We start from the raw sequence: 16,622 nt of genomic DNA, 5'->3' as shown, positions 1-16,622 counted from the left end.
AGCAGCCGAGCCTGCCCGGGCCACGCTTGGAACTTGCTTGATCTGCGCGTGTCAACAGCGGAGGTGTCAGAGCAGTGCCCAGTGCCAAGCCTGTCCAGCACGTGGCTGCCAAGTGCACGAGGGCACGCTGCTCTGCCTGCCCGTGGGCTACGAGGCAGCTCCGGCGGTGCAGGGCGCCGGGGCTGGAGACAGCCTTGGCCGGATCTCCTGCTGCCCGGGGCGTGCTCCGCGGGCCGCCTCCCGGCAGGCAGGGGCACCGGCCCCGTCCCCCCGGCCCCTGGGGCCTGCACGGGGCTGTCTCCGCAGCGTTGCTCCCGAGCTGCTGTCGAGACTTTGCTGCTCTTGACTTCCGCCGCGGGGACACAACTCGGGCTGTCTGGACGCGGGCAAGTGCTAGCTAAGCCCAGCGGCAGCGCGACCTCCTCCTGCGCGACGCGTGATTCAGCCGGTCAAGCTGTAACTCGGTAAAAATAACAGTTGCATCTTGACTGCTGCAAAGACTGGATCACATTGGGCTGAGCTAGGATCTGCACCTGAACTTAACCTGGATTTGACCTTTTACCCCAGTCAAAACAAACTTGTTTAGCTCAGGCTAGTGCTCACCAGAGCCAGAGCAGCTGCCAGTGTGGGCACTGCATTTACCAGTGTGTGCATTTGCAGCTGGGTGCTTAGTCTATTGCTAGGTGTGTGGTGATATGTATGGCTGGGTGTGACCCAGCCAGTCAGCCAGTCCGTAGACCTGTGGGATGCACTGGCTGGTGCCTGTCCCTGCTACAGTCATGATTGTTTTAAAGAATGGGATGAAACCTGCTCCCCATATATTCAGAGCCTTTCCTGTGCAGTTTATTAGCATAACTGCATCAATCATTCTGCTTATGTTCTGCACACACTGGTACACAGGCTTGGTGAAAGCACCTTAGCTTTTGTCTTTTCTGATTTAGTTGCATTTACATGCTCATCCTTATCAGTGCCATTAGCTCCGGTTTTTGCCGCTATGTTTGAAATCATAAAAAGGAGGTGTGTGGGGGGGGGGGAGGTGCTGTTGCTTGGAATTTTGCTCTATAACCATCGATCCTGTACTAAATGTTGGATGTCTTATTATGTGCAGAGAGGACATGATAGTTCAGTTGGTATTACTATAAATGACCATTGATGAAAAGTTCAGTTAGTACTATTGCAGGTCCATTCACTTGCCTCCCTTTCCGACCACTGCATGTTAACTGATTCCAGCTCTGTCTCTGGGAGCTACCTAAAGATCCACAGGGCACCATGTACCTGCCACAAAGAACTCTAGCTTGAACAGCTCATGCTCCAAAACTCTACTGCAATGTGACTGTTTTATTCTGCGAAGCATGGGGTACTCATCTGCTCAAAACAAATTAGGCCAGGATTTTCAGTACAACCTATGGCAGGTAGATAGATAACTGTGTCTCCATGAAATTTATCAGAAGTTGAGCGATTTAAATGTTTTTGCAGATCACAGCCTGAACCTACTGGGTTTGAGTCAAAATTGAACTTAACCCTGGTTCATTCTGGAACGAGGCTACCTCATTCTAAAACACTTCCCTCCGTTTATGGCTCTCATTGAGAACTAGCCACATGCTATGTTCAAGTCCACTGTCAGCTGTTTATGAATTATGTGAGTATTAAGCTGGGCACTGGACGCAGCTTCATTGAACATGGCGAGCTGCATTCAGGAACAGATAACTGAAACAATATGAGCTATTGTCTAAAGTACAGGCTGCAGCACAAGGCTAAAGAAGTATTTGAGCCATGTTCTCTGAGGGATTTCCTCTGGGTTTTGAGTATAAACACAGAACTGTAGATATATTTGAGTGAGAAAGGGTAGAAGCAGCCCAGAAGCATAAAAGGACCTGGGGATTATAGTGGATCCCAAGCCAAAGATTTATTTATTTATTTGATTTCCAATATTAGTCAACAGTGTAATATTGTTAAATAAAAACCCTCATAGCAGCACACTGAGATGCATTAACAGGAGTGTTGTAGGCAAGTTACGGAAGTGATTTTTTTCCATTCTATTCAGCACTGATGAGGCCTCACATGGCGCCTGGCTGTGGGCACCACACTTCATCGAAGACATGGACACATTGGAAAAAATGTCCAAGAGAACAAGAAAAATAAGTAGAGTTCTTGGAAACACAGCATATGAGCAAAAGTTGAAAGAACTGGGATTATACAGAGTGGGGAAGAAAGGACCAAGGAAGGATTTATTAACAGTCTTCAAATACAAAAAGGATTGTTCTAAACAACATGGTGGTCAACTGTTCTTTGCAGTCACAGGGACACAACAAGAAGTAATGAGCTGAAATTGCAACGAGGGAGATTTCAGTTGAATATTAGGAAGACTTTCCTAACCATGAAGGTGGTGAAGTACTGAAAAAGATTTCAAAGTCTCATAGTTTCTAGGGTCGGAAGGGACCTGAACAGATCATCAAGCCCGACCCCCCGGCCTGGGCAGGATCGAGTGCTGGGATCATAATACCCCAGCCAGATATCTATCCAACCTCCTCTTGAAGACCCCCAAGGTTCTGGGATCTCCATTTGAGAGCAGGTTAAACACTCGTGCGCCTGAGATGGTTTAGACAGGAGTTATCCTGCCTTGTGCAGTTTGTAGGATGAGATGACCTCTGAAAGCCCTTCATGTTTTCTTATAAATTAATGATTCCATGAAGTGTAAATACACAAAATTAAGGGAGCACGATGAACAGATAGAAATAGACCTCTACCAGAGCCCTGAGACAAAAGCTAGAGCAAGTATTTGGGCCAAGCACTAGCTGGGAAGAGGTTAGACCTCCGGAAAAGAAGCAGCCTCCAGTGGTACACATGTGATCAGGGAATCACAAGTACTTTGTATGTTTTTTGTAACAAAGCAAGATTACATCAAGGAAACACCTGGCAAAGAAAACAAGCAAGACCCTGGATATTGACTAACTCATTGGATCAAAATGAGCAGAGGAACACGGGTGTTAGGAGTGGGATCCAGTTCAGAGAGGGATTGTGAGCTGTTATTTCTGTTGAACTAAGAGGGAACAAACAGTGGAGGCACTTTGAAAACTCAGGACCCAAAGAATTTGTAACAAAGTCTACTATAAAAGCTGGAGGGTTCACAAAAGGGTGAATGCGAAAGGGTGGAGGATTCCCAGAAAGATCACCTGCAGGTTCCTGGTCTGTGGATGAAAGTGAAACAGATGGGGCAGCAAGTATGAAGTGCCTGGCCACCTTGGGAAGCCCAGCTGCAATCCTTCCAGTCTGGAGTAGCAAACTAGATTTAAAAACTGACCAGCAGCCTGACTGCCCTAGAACAGAAGGTTTTTCATGAAGAACAGGGGTCAAAGAATCAAAGGTTCAGAGACCACAGTAGAAGTAGGCTGCTTAGATGAGGAATTGGACCAGAGAGACCACATATTTTCAGCACTTTTCTACCCTACTACATTTCCAGTTCATGGGGGAAAAAGGCTATCCCAGCCCACATAATGCACACCCCACTATTGTTGAGGGAAGATCTTCCTGAGAAGCTTCTTTGGCTCAGCTCAGTAGCATGGCCCAACTGACTGACAGAGAGGATAGGCAGAATAGGGGGTTTTAGCAGCCAACTTGAGTGGCCCAGCCCTAATTTTGCTGTATTCTCCCCCCACTCCCCAAAAGGGGCTGCAGACCTCATACAAGTCCTTGATATATAGTTTGGAGGTGGCTATCAATCTTCACCGGCCAGGGCAGAGATAGGAGCCAGAAACAGGGAGAAAGAAGCGACCCCATCACAACTGGCAGAGCACATTCCAAGACTTGTACTTCTAGCTTATCCACTTGCCAGCAAAGATTTCCTGGCTAAGCTGGCAAGGAATCAATTCATAGATGCTTAGCTGGACTCAGACTTGTGGATCAAGACCTGTGAATGGAGGCCAAAGGTCCTCTGAGAGGGTCTAGAGCTTATTAGAAGAGTAGGACCTTTCTTTGCATTAGGAACCAGAAAAGGCTGATAACAAACACTTCCAGGATTTGCTGGTTCAGCATCATAAACATCTACCGAAAGCTTCTCAGCCTGTTGGAGAAATAGGGAAAGGCAAACCGGACAGGCAAAGCTTGGAAGTACAAGGATAAGCCCCGAGGGTTTTTTTCAGATCTGGATAGTTAAACAGGAAGTTAAACAGCAATAATGGAAGTATGGCTATTATATATGTAATAAGCTCTGTGAAATGCATGTGAATATAGGCCACTGGCTCAAACCTGCGAGGAATAACAATGTAGCTGGACACCCAGGGCACAGAGGCAGCGGTGACTTCTGGCTGCTGACATGACCTCTCCCCTTCACCACACAAGTCAGTGGCTGGGGAGGTTGTCCTGGTCATTCCTTCTAGTTATGCCACTGAAATACAGGAGTAACCAGAGTAGACACACCAGACGGCCAGGGTACCTTCATGATCTCAAATGGACACTGCCTGGGAAATGTGCCCCCAGGGGAAATGAAGTCTGGACAGTGAGCATAATGGAAGAGCTAAAAAGTGGTTTGGATTTTACTATGGCCAATACCTATGTAAAGGTAACCCACAAAGTCAGCCTATCAAGGTGCCATTTAAAGAAATGGCCTGGAGGAGGGGCAATAGTTGGACAACTAGTTAGGAGTGAACAAGGAGTCCTGTCCACAGGGGCAGGGGAACAGGGAAAGAAACCATGATGGAAGCTACCTGCTGGGGTAGCCCTTCAGTAAAGGAAAGAACAGGGGTTGTCAGGACTGCTTTTGAGACCCAAAGTACTGGGGAAGTTTTAGGTGCTACAGTCTTTTCAGGTCTGAAGCAGGAATGGATCTCTGCTCATTTGCTGAATGTGTCTGGCAGCACAAATAGTAAAAAGGGAATTGAAGTTGCAAAAGATGGATGAGTGGATCTAACACATCTAGTTAGATCTAGCTAGTGTAGAAAAAAACTGAAAAGGGTGTGGGGTAAAGGTGAGCTGCCAAAGTAACTTGTGAATTTTTTCCACTTAGATGATGAACAGCAGAGCAGTCTGTCCAGTTAGGGTCAGGAATTGTTCTTCTCACCCAGCAGAGATCTAAATCATGCTGCATTAGCCTCCCACAGGTTGAACCTAGAAAAACCAGCCTGTTCAACAAGTACTTCACCAGTTACCAGTAGCAAGGAAAGAAGAGTCTTTACAGGACATTGCAAAAATGTCTCAGGAGGCAGAGCTGAACCTTCAGCTGGCCCTTGGGCCTCACCCAGATTCCTGATAGAGAGAGTCTGGGGGTACCAAACTCCATGTGGCTGTAGAAAACAACACGAAGTCCCTTCACAGGATTCTCCCTGTTGCTAAGAGAGGCTGGGGCGCAGCATACTGGAGCAGGCTCAGTTTAGTCTCCACACTGGGGTAAGTACAGACATTTGAGGAGGTTATGCTGGGTTTAAAATGGCCACCTGATTTGAACTTAGCTCAGCCCAGTGCCAGCCTTACACTTACAGACCCAATCTCAGTGACCAGTAAGTCAAACCTATACCAGAAAAGAAGTTCCATGCACATAAACAGTCTAAAAATTGCAAAACACGGTTTAAGATAAACTCAGATCTATGCAGTATCAGACTTACTTGATTTAAGTCAAACCAGTACATGAAACTTCTGTCCACTTCCCCTGCACAGCCCCAGGGATGAGAAAAACCAGCCACTGGCCCCAGTCCTAGGGCTGTTATTTTCACTTCCCTTCCCCCCCCAACACTGTCTAATTTTTGCCCTTCCCCAGACCAGCCAGTGCTCTAAATCCCCATCGCACAAGCTGCTCTGGGTGCAACTGCTTGTATCAGCATTTGCCACTGCCAGAGCCAAGCAGTAGGGGCGAAGGATGGGGATGTAGGTTTGCTGAGGGGGGGGGACTCCATCTGACCAATTGCATGCGTCTGCCTCCCCTACCCCTCGTGGATCATGTCGCCACCACCACCTGCGGGTCGCGCTTGCCCCCCTCCTCAAAGATCATGCCTGCCCCTCCCTACCCCACCTGCAGGTCTCACCCACCTCCCCTACTCCTTGTGGGTCATTCCTGGCCCCCCTTACCCCACCCATGGGTTACATCTGCCCCTCCTTTCCACTCCTGCAGGTTGTGTCTCTCCTCCCACCCATCACAGGCCTGTTCCTCCTATCCCACCCACAAGTCATGCCCACCATGCCCCAGCAGACCTCCAATCCCCTTCAGCCTGCTGGACCCCCATCCTCCCAGCTGGCACCCCCATCCTGACCATGTTGGATCAATTTAACCTCCCCCAGTGCCCCCAGTGTGTTTACTTAGCCTGGATCCTATAAGCAGGTTTTGTCAAAAAGAAGTGAATCCAGAGCTGGCCTTAGGGATGGGCAGTGTGGCTGCACCCCCCACATGCCCTGCCCTGATTATGTTTGTCACCTGGCACATACTCCCCTGTGTTGGCCTCAGCCTCTTGGCTGAGCCCTCCTGCTGTCTCCCAGCTCAGTCCTGTTGATCGCTATCCCAGCACAGACCAATCTCTGAGTGTTGTATCTTCATCTTCTCCAGGTCCTTCCTCCCCAACAGAGAGGTGACTGTCCTGGCATCCCTCAGACGATCCCCAGTCAACCTCTCCTCTCAGTTCTCGAGGGAGACCTGTTGCCTCCAATGAACCTGGAGCAACTGACAAGCACCCCCCCACCCCGTTGGTCTGCTGGTCTGTGAACCATGAGATTGCCTGTCCACACCCCTCCCCAAAGGGAAGGAGTGGTCCCAGTAGGAAAATTGCTAACCTGTCTCTAGCCAATCGTAGCTCTTGGGGAAGGCCCACTCTATGATGAGTGTAAAGCTGCCCATGTGAAATTAGGTTCAAAGAAATATGCTTAGTTTCAGAAGGAGGAAATTTGCTTTGGGTTCCCTGGGCACAAGGGCGAAAATTCCACCAACAAAACCAAAACTGATTCTGGGCAGGACTCGCCAGCTCCCCAGATGCTCACCCACCGATGCACCACATTTTGCAGTTCTGCTCCTTTTACAGAAGGCTTACTTGGGAGTTTGTGAATATTGCAGAACTGTTGTCCGGACTTAGAAAGAAGAGAAACCATTGCAGCAGCGTACATTAGACTTGTCAGAGCTGTGCAAGGGTTTTGTGATTGCTCCTTGCTTGGCCTCCTCATGTTTCAAAAACCCATTGCTTTTGAGTACAGATGTTAGTGCTTAGGGTTGGGGTAGTATTGACACAAAAACACAAAGGGCTTGAGAAAGTGATGGCTTATTGCAGCAGTTCTTAGAGGGAAATTAGGACCCAGAAGTGGCTGAATCTTGAGAACATTTTCCCCTCTGTTTGGATGGGAGGAGGTTTGTTGTCAGGACAAACCAGTGTGGCCCTGCAATGGCTCTTTATATTAAGAAATCTTGTGGGCAGCTTGCCAGGTGGCTGGAGAAACTGCCTTGCTGGGATTTCAGGGCTACACAGAGGGCTGGGCACTAGATAGCTTTGTTGGGGAGGAAGATAATTACAAACACTGCCTTTAGTGGGAAGCAAGGAATGGGTTGCTCAGAGACAAAGTGTACTCAACAAGACATGGCTGTTTCCTCTCTGCAGTGCAAATGCATTTGGAAGTTAACACTCTCCCAAAGAGGATCCTGATCTATCAGAAGAGTTCTCCCAACATGCAGATGGGGGCACATTTCCCAGGCAGTGTCCATTTGAGATCATGAAGGTACTTCTGTTTGGAATTCCTTGTTCCCTGGCCGTCTGGTGTGTCTACTCTGGTTACTCCTGTGTTTCAGTGGCATAACCAGAAGGAATGACCAGGACAACCTCTCCAGTGTGACTGGAAGATCCTTGGGCAAGTGCAGCCATGTTAGAGTGTGGTATTTCCACGATAAAAGCTTTGTACTCATGGTGAGCAAGTGTGGAACAAAAGATGAAACATTGCATAGGAGATGGGACAACAGACAGGGGATGGTGGGCACAGGTATCAGATGACTGTACTGGATGCACTGAAAATGGAGGTCCTGATGGTATGTCCCAATTCCACTACTGCTGCCCATTTTGGGGCTGAAGAGTCTTAGCCAAGCTATGAGAGAATTCCTGCTGGGCAGGACATAGGAAGTTGGTGCATGAAACATTGTGCTTGCATGGTAAAGTAGGGTTCCTTTTAATTGGCAGATCCCCAGTGGGGCACCACGGGAGCACATTAGTGTTAAGGTGTTTGGGCCTTTACTGGAGATAGAGGCTGGCAAATTTGCTGGCAGCAATAGATCATTTCCCAAAACAGGCTGAACCTCCCCCAGTATGGACCTAAGTGGCTGTGACAGTAGCAGAGGTCCTGGCCAGTGAGTTCTTTACTAGATATGCGTGTCTTGGCAAGATGCACACTAGCCAATGGAGAAACTTTGGCTCCAAACTATTTCAGAGAGTTTGTAAGATGCTGGGGCTCCACAAACCTCACCCCTCCCAGCTCCTCACCATCCAATGGCAGCTGGAAAGTGTCCGTAGGATTCTTCACATTCAGCTGGCCACCTTTGAAACATAGCCACAGAGGAATTAGGATGAAAATTATAGAACAGCAGTCGGGAGGGAGCAATATGTGCCCCAGTATTACTCATATTTGGGCACAAGCTAGGACACCAGCAAACCACTTGTGGCCATTTGTGAAGAGCGATGAAGAGACTGGCACCATTTAAACTATGTAGAAATCCTATAATGTAATATGAAAATGCTGCCCACACTCCGCAGCTCTGAAGCAAGAGCTTACTGAGGGTTAGGTCTGTGTTAGTGCTGGTTCTGTGCTGGGGCACACTGGTAGCTCCCAACTAGAGTGTCTTTAGTTCTGGGGCAATCACAGTCCTTAGTGCAAGGAGGAACTGGCTGCCCTTCATTCTGGCAATATGGAAGAAGCAAGCCCCTTCAGAGAGCCAGGCAGTTGGAACAACAGCAGCCATTGCCCAAAGCACCAGGCATGTTGAAGGTGTGAGTAACAACTGAAAAAAGGTAGGGTGTCCATGGGATTTAATCACCAGTGTCTGGGCTGGGGCATTGACTGGTCAGCAGCTAAATCATCTGTGAGTTCGAAGCAGAAACACCAGTGGCGTAGCATGGGTCTCCGGCACCCAGGAGCCGATGCTTATATTTGTACCTCCCCATCCATGGCCAATGGTCCCCACCCCCAGTAGAAAACCAAAACTGCACTGGTACTGGTAGTATAGCCCTGAGGGGACACCAAGAGGGACAGCTTATTGAAGGGGATGGTTGGGCAGGATCCCCTGGGAAGCCAGTCTGAGGGGGAGAGGAGTCCCGGAGAGCTGGCTGTATTTTAAAGAAACTTCACTGATGGCACAGGAACAAACTATCCTGATGTGCAAGGCGAATAGCTAATGTTGCAAGCGACCAGCTTGGTTTAGCAGAGAACTCTTCAGTGAGCTCGAACAAACAACTTGGGAGAAGTACAAGAGCATTGCTCGGGCATGCAGGGATGAAGTCAGGGAGGCCAAAGTGCAGCTGGAGTTGCAGCTAGCAAGGGATGTGAAGGATAACAAGAAGGGTTTCCACAAGTATGTCAGTAACAAGAGGAGGATCAGGGAAAGTGTGGGTCCCTTACTGAATGGGAGAGGCAAACTAGTGACAGATGATGAGGAAAAGGCTGAAGTATTCAATACCTTTTTTATGTCAGTCTTCACAGGCAAGGTCAGCTCCCAGACTACGGCACCTGGCAACACAGTTCGGGGAGAAGGTGAGCAGCCCTCAGTGGTGAAAGAACAGGACTGTTTAGAAAAGCTGAACATATACAAGTCCATGGGGCCAGATGCATTGCATCTGAAGGTGCTGAGGGAGTTGGCTGATATGATTGCAGAGCTGCTAGCCATTATTACTGAAAACTCATGGCGATTGGGGGAGGTGCCAGATGATTGGAAAAGGGCAAATATAGTGTCCATCTTTAAGAAAGGAAAGGAGGATCCAGGGAACTACAGACCAGTCAGCCTCACCTCAGTCCCCAGAAAAATCATGGAGCAGGTCCTCAAGGAATCTATTTCTAAGCACTTGGAGGAAAAGAAGGTGATTAGGACCAGTCATCAAGGATTCACCAGAGGCAAGTCATGCCTGACCAACCCAATTGCTTTCTATGATGAGATAACTGGCTCTGTGGATGCGGAGAAAGGAGTGGAAGTTATATACCTTGACTTCAGCAGGGTTTTGATACAGTCTCCCACAGCATTCCTCCAAGCAAGCTGAGAAAGTATGGGTTGGATGAATGGACTGTAAGGTGGATAGAAAGCTGGATGGATTGTTGGGCTCAGCAGGTAGTAACCAATGGCTCAATGTCTATTTGTCAGCCAGTATCTAGTGGAGTGTCCCAGGGGTCAGTCCTGAGGCCAGTTTTGTTCAGTATCTTCATTAATGATCTGGAAGGTGTGAAGGGTTGCACCTTCAGCAAGTTTGTGGATGACACCAAGCTGTAGGCTGTAGTAGATACACTGGAGGGTAGGGCTAGGATTCAGAGTGACCAAGACAAATTGGAGGATTGGGCCAAAAGAAACCTCCCACGGTTCAACAAGGCAAGTGCAAAGTCCTGCACTTAGGACAGAAGAATCCCATGAACCAGTACAGCCTTTCCTACTAGCTCTGCCCTCTCATCCCTTTCTCTTCATCCAGTGTGAGAGCCTCACAACAGTAGGGAGATGGTCAAACTCAGAGGGATTGGAGGGATTGGACTGAGGTTACGGGAAGTGAGACCGCATGAGAAGAGCCCCAGCTAGTCCTGTCTTAACAGGCTCATTGGCTCGCAGTACAGTTGCAGTCCCACCCCCTCTCCCTGGGTCTGTTGGTTTAGGCTGGTGGGTAAGTAGGGCTGGGAGCTGAGTCTGGGGGTTGCAGGTCAGCAGTGGCTGCAGCTTCACCCTGGTTAGCACCCTTGGGCAGAGACACAAGGTGGAGTAAACAGGCAGGAGCAGGAGAAGCTGGTGATCCACAGGTCAGAGAGGAAAGGAGTGTTCTGCCCTTGGCCCCAACCCCAGAGCCATGCACGAGACATCTGCAGGCACCTTGCTGGCAAGGTCTCATGGTGATGTCTGAGATTGATCCAGGCTGTCTACTTTTTGGGAGCAATGCCAATCCCTGTCAGTCTCAGGTTCCAGGCAGGCTGATCCTCTGGTTTCATGTTCTCCCTCCCTAGATTTCCCCTGCAGTTTCAGTGACTGTGCCACCACTGAGTTGTGCTGCTGTCCATTAATGCTCTGCTCCACACAGAGGTGATTACATTTCAGCTGCAATCCCTGTATCCCTTGATCCTGTACCTGTGGGCTAGGAGCTGCTCTGGCCTCCTGTAAGATTGTCAACATTTGCTGTCACCAGGTGTTCTGGCTTCCTGCCTTTTTGTCACCAGCCTGGGACTAAAAAACTCTGGACTGTTCCTCTTTGACTTGTCCAATCTTGCAGGGACAGGCATTCAGGGGCTCAGCGCCCCTGCCCCCCAGGGTGCACCCAGTCTTGCCACCCTATCCTTGCTGGATGCAGGATAAACTCCAGCCTGCCCACAGTCCCTTTTACCCTAGGTCATGGACCCAGCCTGAGTCCAACCACCCCACCCAGGGATGGTGGCAGGTCAGGATAGGGGGCAGCCCCCAGATCCCCTTCCTCTTGGAATCTAAGGGAAGACATCTCAGATGACCCCAGTTCCCTGTATCCTGGCTGGAGATGTCCATCCATCCTGCTCATAGCCTGTGCCCAAGGTAGCTGTTGCCTGTGATGAGCTAGGCCCATGGCAGTGGATAGGTCTTTCCAAGAACTCTGGCCAGTCCATCCACCCCTTTGACTGAACCTGGAAACCTGACGTACAGCATGCTGGGAGCTCAGCTAGGAGCCATCTGCACAGAGTGGATTTTCATGGTCTAAAGACAAAGCTAGGAACCATGAACTCCTTTGATCAAGCCTCAGCATTGCCATTTAGGGCAGTCACTTCCCCTGCAGTGCCTCAGTTTCCTCATCAGGGCACACCCATCTCCTGGGCAGGCTGTGTGCAAAGGCCTTTGAAGGTGAAACCTTCACTGTGACCACTACTGGTAAGTATTAATAGTGATGTCTTGCTCCATTGCTCTGCAGTGAGTTCGCAGCATTGTTTCCCTGCTGCTGCAATGTCTGTATTCTCAGAGCCAGGGGCACTTGAATCCCTCAGCCTGATGGAGGGATTCTGAGCAGCTCTACCTGGAGGTTGCTGCTCCTCCTTACAACACAGGGCCCAAGCCCCATGGGCCAGTACCTGGCCAGGGGTGGTCTAGTGGTGCCAGATCAAAAGAGGGGGATGCCAATCCTATGGTGGTAGTGACTGTAGGTATCAGGGGACTGGGTTTCCTTGCTATTCAAGTCCTTAGTCAGGCTTTCTGCTCCCCACACCTTCGCTGATGCTCTGCACTCCCATCCCTCTTGCTGATGCTCCTCAACCCTGCTCCACAGTTGTCCTTCCACAGTGACAAAGACATTGGGCCAGGTCCTATTTCACCCTTTAGGCACCTACCTGGACTTGGGCACCTATGTGGGAACCTATTTCCACCTGTTCAAGTCCATGAAAAATATTAGCACATTTCCTTTTGTACCATGCCAGCACCTGAGGTTCAAGGCTGAGTCACTGAAAGCAACAAGTGTGGGGAGCACACATCTACCTTTTGCATTAACAGTTCTTCAGGGACTTCAGTGGGGTGGAACAGCATCACATTTAGGGGCCTACATCCATTTAGCTGTCTAATCAGTGGAATGGGACCTGGTACACTGTCTGTTCACCTGTTGTTCATCTCACCTTCTCTTATGCTAGACCAGGGGTGTCCAACCTTTTCGAATGTGGGGCCGGATCATGAACTTGTTATCACGCGGTGGGCCAGCAAGCCATATTCAAAGACCTCACAGGAAGTGGTATGACATCACCCCCCCAAAACGAAAGTACAGTGTTTACTTTCGTTTCCCGTCGCAGCACCTCAGGCCTCAGAAAACAGCTTGGAGGGCTGCCTGGCAGCCCGTGGGCCGTATGTTGGACAAGCCTGCTTTAGACAGTCATTTTGTCCTGATGGATCAGTTGCATTTGGTGAGTAACAACTGACACCAGGCACTGGACACAGAACTTTGTTAGGGGCCACCTCATGGTACATGGAATCAGGTTTAGTTTTGCCAGAACCGGATAATTTAATGAGCCATTACTCTAATATTGTTCTGACTCACATACCATAAACACCCTTCCCCTCTAAAATTGGGGTACATAGCTTAAGAGGGGAAGCTGATTTTCCTGCTGAAATAGACACTGTGCTTCTAATGACTGCCTCTTCTCTCTGGCCCAGCAAGCAGCAGAGGCAGAGTCCAGTGTTAACCCCCTCATAGCTGCTACAGAGTTGGCAGTAGCTAGTGACTGAGAAGCCAAAAGCTTCTAGCAGTTCCTTAGTGGCTATGAGAGGATTAACACTGGAGCTTATGCATGAAGCAGTTGAGCTGGCTGAAGGCGAGTGAAGCTGCTCCATGCTGCCCACCATGACTCTTGAAAAATACTTTGTTTCTTCATTCTACCTTCCAGAAACAAGGGGTGTATGTGAGAGATACGGGTAATAAATATGCTGCGCCCAGCTCCTTTGGTGCAGGTGAAAACAGGTTTGGCTTCTTGGGAAAAGCTGCAGGTGAATCTCCCTCAACCCAGTCCCAACTACTGACACTTAGCAATCCCTAAGCTACAGCACAGCAGCTATTTAATAGCACACAGCTACTCACCATGGCAAGTGAGGACCAACAGTGAAGGTGATTCTCACACTCCAGTGAAATTGCAGGGGCTAATAGCTTTAGGCAGAAGACAGCCAAATTGGACTGTGGTCCGGCCACTTGTGGTTGGCATTCCTACTTTTATAAAAATGCCTTTTAACCAAGAGGTTGATCATGTTGTCAAGAAAATTCTCCCTTCAGAAGCCAGGGCACCTAGCCCATCTCAAGAAGGGCACACAGCCCATAAGTGGCAAGAGCAGAGGGCTGAGACACACACTGGCCAAGAGAAGGACATCCAAGCACTAACAACCTGACCCAGCAAGGCCAGGCCATATCTCTCTTCAGGATCCCCAGAAGGCTGTGCCTGGTGTCCTGTGTCCCAGTGCACATGACTCTGGGACACCAGCTATCCATGCTCTGCCTTTACCAGAGGCTGGAGTAGCTCTGGCTCAAGCAACCAGCCAGTTTTCAGGGGATGAAATCCAGGGTGCAGCCCTAGGCACTCCACAGAGCTCTGGCACGAGGAGGCATTTGCAGAAGTTCTGGTTCTGGTCTGTGCAGCCACATTCATGCGGTGTTACAGCCCTGCTGAGTGGTTGCTTGGGGGAGAATTAACCCATGCTCCACTCTCTAAACACAGCACCAGGCAGTGTTGTGCTGCATCCTCTTAGCAGATTCGGCAGAAAAGTGCCTGGTGCAGCGCAGGGTCTTTCAAAATCCTGTTCACTGGCTCTTTAAAGACACAGGGGTACAGCCCTGACATGTAGGACTGTCCCAGAAACCTGGGATGGCTGATGGCTTTAGCTCTGGTTGCCAACCAGTAGCTGCTGTGGAGGGGGCTGGTGTCCAGACCTGGGTTTTGCTGGTGGGAAGTTGCAGGCCCAGGGTATGGGCCTTGTGGGATTTGGAGACAGTTCCAACTTCCTGTCTCACACTTCCTTGTCCATGGTTAGGGGAGAGAAATGTCTTGTGGCCCCTGCTGCCCTAGGTCTGCCTCTCCACTGCCTGTGTGGGGACCATGGTCAATATACTGTGGTGACGATTCTGAGAGCTGGAGGAACCAGAGGGGCCCTATAGCTTCATTAAGAGCTCTCACAACAGCGGATGAATGAGAAGTCCCTAGCCAGACTGGACTGGAGAAGGAGCCCTGTCTACAGCAGGCTGCCCTGGGCTTGCAAGGACAGAGGTTTAGCACAATACCTCTGAGAGGCAGAGTGATCACAGTGTGTGCAGGCAGTCTGGAGGGCTTGGCCTGGGGTGCTTTCCAATGAGTCACAAGCCTTGGAGCCAGATAGTTCAGCCCTGGGATCTGGGTGCTAAGTGACTCCATCTTGGCAGCCTGCAGAGGCCCTTATCACATCAGTTCAGCAGCCTTGGGCAGCCTACTTCAGAGAAAGGCTTGATCTATCTCTGCCCCCAGTGCTGGCAGCTGCCCTTCTGGATGACATTTGCTGCAAATTGAAGACACCAGCTATTATTCCTCTTGCTCTGAGTGTGGAGGCTGCCACTCACCTCATCCCCTCTGCTCTGGGACAGGCTGTTTCTCAGCTGCAAACACACACAAAAGATGAAACAGTAGTTTCCTCAGATTTTCCACTGACAACCCCAATGCTAGCACTGCTCCTACAGTGCTAGAAATGTCTTAACTGGCATTTATACACATGCTTCAGGAGGGGCAGGGGGGTGCTTTAATTAGAGTGGCTCCAGCCAGCCCTGTCCTCAGATGCTTCAGTGGGGTGGCATTCTTCAGTCTAAGGACAGCATCTTTGGGGCAGAGCTTCTATGTAAGGCCAAAAGCCAAGGCTCTGCTCCCACATGGACCTTTCCTAGCAGTTGGGAGTGCTAACCCTGCTGCCTGGGCAAAGTCCTACCTCAGGTAATGGGAGTGTTAAAGTGATCCTGTAGCCATGATGGTCCAGGAAATACACAAGAGGCAAGGACTGTTTTGGGTAATATCTTAGACATTAACAAGGTTTCAGGTACCATGGTACCTTCCTTCAAGGCTCTAGCAGAGAAGCAGATACAGTTGGTTCAATAAATGATATCACCCACAAAATCCCACCTTGGGTAATGGCATCCTCCCTCCCCTTACACTGCATGCAATGTTTTTCACCTCCTGCCTTAAACTTTTGCCTGCAGCTACTCTAGGTGTGCTACGTGCTGCTATGCCACACCCCAGAAGTGGCTACAATGCAGTGACAGGCAAAAACCAGCTTGGTTCCCTTAGGTAGTATTTAAAGCCAGATAATGAAATAAGCTGTTACAGGGCCTTCTGCTAGCCCGGCTCCTCATTCCCAGTGGAGGATGAGGGTTTTCCCTAGGAGTCAGTGTGGTTGCTTGTCCTTCCTGAGTGAAGATGACCACACCCGGGCAGGCGGGGGCAAGAAGAGAGAAAAGAAATGGGGAAGAAACAGGGAGGGAGAAAAGAGAAAAGGAGAAAAAAAGGGAAAAGGAGAAAAAAGAGCTAGGAAAGAGAAAGGAGGTGGATGGAGGCTAGGTCCTGTGGGTATGTAGGTGATTTATAAGCCTGATCTTTGCCTTGAACAGTCTGCCGCAGCAGGGGCAGGAAAGTGATGAGGACTGAGTATGAGAGGTTTTCGTTTTCCTGGCCATGCATTTCTTTATTGCTTCTGCCGTGCATTGCCGTTCAAAGGCCAGTGCTCCATTCTGGATTGATGACCTCCAGGATGGACAGTCGCGAGCGATTTGCCCCCACGACCCCAGATCGATGCCAAAACTCTTTAGGGACACCTTTTGGGTGCCCTTGTACTGTTTCTTTGGTGCAGCGTGAGAGCACACTCCATTTGACAGTTCGTCGGCGAACATTTTCTTTGGCAGGCGAGTGACGGGCATTCTTGAAAGGTGGCCAGCCCATTTTAGCTGCACCGGTTTCAGTAGGGTGTGGATACTGGGGAGAGATGATCT

The sequence above is a fragment of the Crocodylus siamensis genome, chromosome 9, assembly GCF_052110815.1.
Source record: "Crocodylus siamensis isolate JL-2025a chromosome 9, ASM5211081v1, whole genome shotgun sequence".
Taxonomy (NCBI): Eukaryota; Metazoa; Chordata; order Crocodylia; family Crocodylidae; genus Crocodylus; species Crocodylus siamensis.
Note: the sequence above shows the minus strand (reverse complement) of the source record.